The 7,702-nt window shown below is 38.7% G+C and overlaps 1 protein-coding gene across 22 annotated transcripts in view; it reads left to right on the plus strand.

Moving 5' to 3' along the window:
- Positions 1–7,702, plus strand: part of SLC8A1 (solute carrier family 8 member A1) — a 414,612-nt gene that overhangs the window by 387,057 nt on the left and 19,853 nt on the right. The window lies entirely within an intron of this gene.

The raw sequence follows: 7,702 nt of genomic DNA on the forward strand, positions 1-7,702 counted from the left end.
TGCGCCTGCTCTGTGTGTAGCATGTAGGATGCTTCTCATCCAAGGATTTGTCTAACATAATTATGAATGCTGAATTAACCAAAAGGACCAGGAAAAAGCTGAAATTCAGCCGTTCACTCCTTCCCAGAGAGACTCTGTATTTAAACGTCTATTTTTAACCTATATTTATTAGTTTTTAGTAGCACAAGCAATAAACAATACATGTTCTTTGTAAATAGAAAATGTTAATAAGCAAGCAACAAAAAGAAATCCTGCCATCTCACCACCATCTACTTTCAGCCATTTGCACCTTTAAAACTGTGAAATCCTGGGACATTTAAGTAAATTGCACAAAAAATGTGTATACAGATATATAGCAAATATTTACCCATACTTTTTTATGGACTAATAGTAGGCATAGTTACATAACCTGCTTTCTCACAAAGCAGTGTGTCATGAATGTTTTTCTTAGTGTACTTTAACAGTTGCACAGTATCATGTTATATGAAGTTGCAATTCATTTTTTCTAAAATGATAGACAATTGTTTCTAATTTTCTCTAACAGAGAAACTCTGCTCCAATCCCTGATATAAATTTGTGTGTTTGTAAAATTGCCTCTAGAGCCTCAGAAGTAGAGAATTGCTGGGCCAAATAGTTTGTAGACTTTTCAGGCTTTTGATAGGCACATATGCTTTTTTGTATCCTATGACTAATCTGTAGGAATGAGTTAATGGAGGAAATTTTACACCAAATCACAGCAAGGTGGAAGGCAAAATAGGTGAATTATTGGAAACTTTCAGAACCCATTCAAGTCTCACGTGTCCTCAAGTGTCACCTGCTGCCTCCTGTGCTGGATTGAGGTTGCATGCAGTGGCCTACTTTTAATAGTGTTCATATTCTTGTGAACTGATAATACACAAAGCAGCCCCTTCAAAAAAGTGTCTCTGGAATGAGTAACTGGGTAGATATCCATTGGAGAAAGGCACATTTTGGGCATCTTCGGTGTATTGTCTAGATCCATACACTTAGAATCACACCAGTATAATCCAGCTGACAACGAAGTTTCCTTATAACCCATTAAGGCTACCTGCAGGTGAGAATGAAGGTTTCTGTTTTCTTTATACTTCTCTTCAAGTTAGAGTACAGTTTCTCTATCTGATCCTTCTCAGCTAGCTCTAGCAAGACAGGCGAACCTATGTCTTTACTATCTCTAAAATAGGAGAGAAGAGAATTTGAGGATATTTGGATAGGAGATGGATGTTCCAGAAATAGAACAAAGCATAGAAGAAAGAACTAGGCTTCAAATGCAAAGAGGATTAACTGAAAGAGGGAGATTATTGGGAAGGGAGGAGAAGCGAGTCAGAGGACACCGATCTGTGCAGGGCAGCCCTAGATTGTGTTTCAGCAGGAAGTTAGTTTCAGTTATATCTATATAATAACAAACCATCTGGCTTGGGAAAATGACAATTAATTCAGCTATTTGTTTTTATCTTCAAATTTGCCCTTGCTTTTTTCCTTTTCAAAATTAGCCAAATGTTGCTTAACTAAATCTTACGATTCTTTTTGCCCTCATGGACTTTGCATTATTAAAATAAGAGTTATTATGAAAGTAACAGAATCATGGCTTAAAACTGAAAATATCAAAAACTTGATGCTATTTTAAAAGCAAGTTCATTCCAGCCCATTTTAAAGTACTATAAAGACAGCCTAAATGTAATGCCAGGAGAAGCCAAGAATTTAAGGAATCAAAAAAAAATTATTCATCATTTGGAAGCCAAATGAGGATTCTTTTTACATGAACCAGTGAAGTGAGTGTGTGTATGTGAGTGGCAGAGTGTAATTTTCCTTATCAGAGAATTATCTCCATTAATGGTGTTAAAGAATAAGGAGTCTTTCATGAAAATAGCTCCTTCTTAATCTGTTTCTTATCCATGTTTGCTAAAGGAGTCAGCCTGATGTTTCTATATGGAATAATTGTATTTATTTTCTTTCAAACGATCAGCTGCTTTACCATTGTGTAGTCACAGTCGGAGTTGAACATGATGAAGCTTCTTGATATTTTCCTTGGACTCTCTGTCCGTTGTCAAATGTATCAGTTATCTAGACCTTGTCAGCACCCCTTGGATTCTCTCTTGGACACCTGTGAACATCACACTGAAAAATAATCCTATTCTAGGTGTGTGTAGTGGAGTCTTATCATTTCCTTTTGAGAACATGACTCGAATTACAGTTTGGAAAGCAGATCAAATAGTGCTGCGCTGCTGGTTTGTGTCCTTTCACTTCACTGTTTTGTGTTCCCTGAAAAATAAACCTCCATTTTTTTCTCTCCTTTAATTAGAATAAATTTCTTTCTTTGAACTTAAAATACAGCAGGATATCAGATACAAAGTAGGAAAACTAAGCCCGGGGCACCTCCATAAAGTGCAAACATTCAAGTTAACATGCAAAAATGAAAAATAGCTAATTTTTCAATAACAAAAATGGTTACTCTAAAAACAAATCTATGTGTCACTCATTCCATACATCATTACCTCAGTTAATCCAAGGGAGGCATCATTGTCCTCCTTACAGGGACAAAGAAACCAGGGCTGTGAGTGGTCAGTTAGTGGAGCTCAATCTGCTTGGGGAAGCTTTGATAAATACCAATGCTCCAGCCACATCTCAGGCCGATTAAGCAGAAACTCAAGGTGGGGCTAGCAAGTTCATGTTTTCAAAAGTTGTCCTGCTGACTCTCATTTGTAGCTGGGGACAAAAGTGACTAAAAGCAGGTGCCCTGATCCTGCCAATATAGGTCCTCTTGAACTTTTTACTTATCGCTGCTTCCTTCTCTTCTAAAAGTAGGTCATGTCACTGTCTCCATTTCTTCTTTACCCTCTTCAGGGACAACTTTTATGGGCAGAAATTTTCAGTGTGTTTCCTTTTTTCAACTCCTCATCTACCTGGTTATTAATCAATCAAACATCAGCAATTCTGTTACCTCTTGAACTTCACTTGGAAGCCAAATGATGATTCTTTTCACATGAACCAGTGAAGTGTGTGTGTGTGTGTGTGTGTGTGTGTGTGTGTGTGCGAGCGAGCGTGCGTTTGTGTGTGAGAGAGAGAGGTTTTCTATTTACTTGGGTAAATAAATATCACAACCAAAGACAAATGCTTGTTTAAGGTCTTCAGTGACGGCAGAAGAACAAGTACATAAGTAAACACTATTTCTCTTTTAATTCTAAAAGAGCAAGACAGATGAGGGTATAGAAGGCAAGAAAGAAAAAAGAGAGGAATATATACGCTGTTTAAGTAAAGACATCTACCTTACAGCCATTAGTAAGATTTGGGCTCTAAACCAAAAGAGCTCTAATGTCTTTTAATGACTTTGGTTGTATGAAATTTTCAAAATAAAATAATTAAGAATTTTAAGCTCTATCACACTTTTAAGTGCAAAGGATTGTCAAGTTAATAATTTTTAAAGGGTGTTATAACTCCTTAAAAGTATAGAATCATTGGCAATAGTCAGAATTCCCTACCATGTATGGATTCTCTGGGGATCTGGCTCTGTTGTATTATAAAAATAGCTAATAATACTGAACACCCATTAAGTGCCAGGCCCTATTCTATTCATGTTAACTCATTTCCTTCAAAACCCTATGAAGTAGGTAAGCTTCCAACCTGGCAAACAGAGCAGCAGAATTCAATCAATTTAGGTAATTCCCCCTCATTTGGCCTTTTAGGGTAGCTGGAATAGGGTTTAAAAAAATAGGAGAATAACCATATTGTGAGTGGAAGAAGCTACAATTAAGCAGCCCCCAGCATCTCCGTGATGCCTACCCACATTTTATCAGCAAAATAACCACTATAGCTAAGGGCATCCATGTTTCTAAGAGAAACCAGCTTCTTACTTCTTTCTGATTAGCTGCTTCCCTGAAACTCAAACATCTATTACTCGCAGGAAGGCCCCCAAAACTATGGGCACTTGGAGTAGTATCTCCCCTTCCCATGTCTTACAACTGTGGTTCTCAAGCCTTGGTATAAATAAGAACAACCTAGGCCACTTGTTAAAAGGTATATTTCTGTATCCCGTCCTCAGAGAGTCTGATTAAGTGAATCTAGCAGGGATGTCCAAGAGAGAGAATACAGTCATGGCTTCTTAGTTTCTGTTTCTGTCTGGGCCAGTAAAGCCCCATCGACATCCTCTTGTCTGCTTATCACTAGAGACAGAAACTAAAAACCATGGCTTCAGGCTGCCAAAAGCCTAAAACAAAATAAAACAGAACAACAACAACAAAATAAGGCAGGCTGGACAAGCTTGGGGGTGAAGCCCCCAACCTACATTTTTTAAGCAAAGCTCTCCAGGCACTTCTAACTTTATTAACACTAGACACAGGCTTTGGAACATGGTCATCTGTCTGCCACCTTGGCTTCACTCGTATCAATGAATGGCCAGTCAGAGTGATTTGAAGTTGATAATTTTGCCAACATTTCTTACCTAATTTTAAAAGGTAAATGACTGTGCCATGTAGTTTAATTCCATAAATATTGTCACAGTTTGATCAAAGGTAGTATCTTCAGGTCTTGAGATCTTCCTAGGATTTTCAAATATTTAAGTCATTTCTTCTTCACAATGATAAAATAGTTATAATCATCAGTTAATTATTGTGAAGAGTGGTTATGTACAAACTCCTATCAAAAAAACCAGCAAAATCATACATTGCATATAAATTTAGTATTTTAATGTATTCTGTGCACCACCCAAACAGTAAAGTTAGAAAGAGTCTTAGAGATACTCTAATTAAATGAGGAAACTGCAATCTAAAAAAGTGAAGTGACTTGCCGAGAGCATACAGACAGTTGGAAGAGCCGAGAGTCTCTTTGATGAGGCTTCTTCCACTACTACACCATGAAGATCTGTACACCTTGGCTGCCTCTTTCATTGTCAGTGAACGAATACGTCAAGGTCTCCTTGCTGGGAGAAGCAAGCAGACCTTCATAACCAGGATGGACTCCAGTTAAAACCACTGCCAGTGTCAGTTCCTGGGCATGAAGCATTGGAGAGCTGAACAGCTGGTCCCCAAAGAACACTAAGAGCCAAGAATAAGATGAACCATCTGGGGCAAAACCCTTGCTCCAGATAATACATTATCCCCGCGTCCATCCTGCAAGACTGTGAGAATGACCTTTTTTTACAGAAGAGATGTTTAAGGCTTAGCCTATAAGTAGCAATAAAGTTTGAGAAATTTAGGTAAAGAATAATTGCTGAAGGAAAGGGAGAGTATTGGCCTATTTTTGCATGTTGACCAGATGACTTGGGCAAGGTAACATACCATGAACTTGAGGCAGGTCTGCAAAGAACAATTACGTCCTGACTTTATGATGTGTAGTTTAATTCCAGCCATGCTGTCTCCTCAACAGTCTTCCTTCTTATTGATTTATAGTCATATGTATCAAGGAGACAGGACTAAAAGTCTAAAACTGTATGACTGATCTAAAATTAGAATTCAAGGTAGGAGTTAATAGCAAAAACTATTAAAAACCTAGCCAGGGACACAGATGAAGGAAAAAATGCATATGTTATTATCAACATATTTTGTGTCAATCGCATTGGAAATCTGATCCATATATAAAAGTTTTTATCTAATGGGCCAACCTCTGAATATTATTATATCCCCTTCAAGCCCAAGGCAGTAGTTATTTCTTGGATTTTATTTTAGGATATGGCATTTGCCTGGTTTAACCATAGGCAGGTTACAGGCTTAGTGTTCAAAGTAGGGCTTGGCAGCACCTAACATATGGTATGTGATGTCCTATGTGCTGAGCAGCAAAGCGGCAATAAAAGGTAATTTGGGGAGAATCCATCGCACTTCATTTGGAAAACAGAGTTCTCTCTGTTGGAGCTAAGGTTAGTGGTTTGGATTTGCATGTGTTCCTGCAATTTTTTTTTTTTTTTACATTGCTTTTGAATTGAAAATAAAAACAGACAAAAGGCCTGATGTCTAACCCAAGTAAATAAAACCTATGAGACACAAAGTAGCCAAAAACATGTTTTACTTATGTGACAAGCTAGTCACTTTGGCTATTAACTTTTAGCAAATTCAAAGAAAGACATTTGAAAATAGGAACCTATTATTATTACAAGTAAGAATCCTTATGCAACATTCACATTAATAGGCTACTGATACATGGCTTGAGGGAGAGGAAATCACTGCATACTCAGGTGTGCCCTCCATGTCAGCCTAAAGGACTGGTTTGGGTGCTTTGAGTCCCCAGACCCAGGAGTCTTTGATTTTAAACTTCCTTTCCTTCTGGTGCAGCAGCAAAGGTGCCATCTAGAAAGCCCAGAGTTTCTGAGTACACATGGGATACCCAGGAAGTCCAGTGTGCAATGTACCAGGTGCCAGGGGAGGTAAGCAGGTGTGTGCTATGGAACAGCACCAGGTCACCTGTCCCTGTAGCATACAGAGGGAATTACCACCCCCGTAACTGCCCCACCTAACGTGGCCATCTGTTCACCACCAGCCAGTGCTACCAGCCATTTCAGCTTAGAATAACATCTCAGGTGTTTCTCAGCTGTAGCTGAGCTGGAAGCTGCTTTCTCCTGCCTCAGACTTTTGTTCCTTTACTTTCCATGTTCCACTGCCTGACCTTAAAATAAAAAAAAAATAAAAAAAAAAAACTTCCTTTTTTTTCTTTTTGAGGCTGCTGCTGCCCTGTTTCTATTAACTTTTAATAATGAAGTACAAGAAACCATTAAGATTTGTCTCGCTTTGCTTTTACTCACCAGTCTCTGTGATAGTTGATTGGGCTGCGTGAATGTGTGATCATGAATGCACAAAGCAGCACAAATCCAGGAGTCTGGATTCACAAACTGCCCATACCTTCTTCAATCTTTGTTCTCCTGATACAGTAAAGAGCATTTGGTAAGAACCTGCTTCAGAGTTTCTGAGTGAAAGTAACAGGGCCACCTGAAATGAACTAAGAGGAAAGACAAACTTCAGGCTTCCTGGAAGGGGCAATGTGGTGTGGACTGAGACTGGGCTCTGAAATCAGACTTTGGTTTAAAAATTCACATTTGCTAAGACCCTATCCAAGAGGCATAATATCACAATGTCACAGTTTCTCATATCATGAAAGAGGAGTAATGACATCTAGCCCATAATGCTTGTGAGAGGGGTGAATGAGAATATACACGTTGCCTGTGTAGCATAGTGCCTAGCATGGAATAAGCAGTGTTTGTCTACTTCTTTAATTATGAAATAATAATCAGATCTGCTTTTCATCACAGGCAGAGGGCAGAATTGATGATAGGCCTTCAGAATTGACCAACTCCCTTTCAGGAAGAATGTCATACTGCAGATGCAGTAGCCTTTGAGTAGCCTAAAAAACCTTCTTATCCATTGTAAAGCAGGAGAATCCATGGGCTGATCTAAATTTACATGCTGTACATATCTTCCCCACTGGAAGTTTACTGAGGAAGGATGGTGGCAATAGCATAACAACAGAGGGGAGAGACTAGTCCAGGTATCGTACAACTACATACATGCTCAGAGCATGCCCAGGACCTCAGGAGGACCAGAGCAGATAACACAACACCTTGCAGTCATTTAATGCTTGCTGTTACTGGCTTTGGAAATAAGTTCAATTAGACAGTTATTAATATCTGCTATAAACCTACTGTGCAAGGTAGCTGAAAGGACTTTATTTGATTTTTTTTTTTTTGAGATGGAGTCTCACTCTGTTG

Source organism: Gorilla gorilla, chromosome 12, assembly GCF_029281585.2.
Source record: "Gorilla gorilla gorilla isolate KB3781 chromosome 12, NHGRI_mGorGor1-v2.1_pri, whole genome shotgun sequence".
In the NCBI taxonomy this organism is placed as follows: Eukaryota; Metazoa; Chordata; class Mammalia; order Primates; family Hominidae; genus Gorilla; species Gorilla gorilla.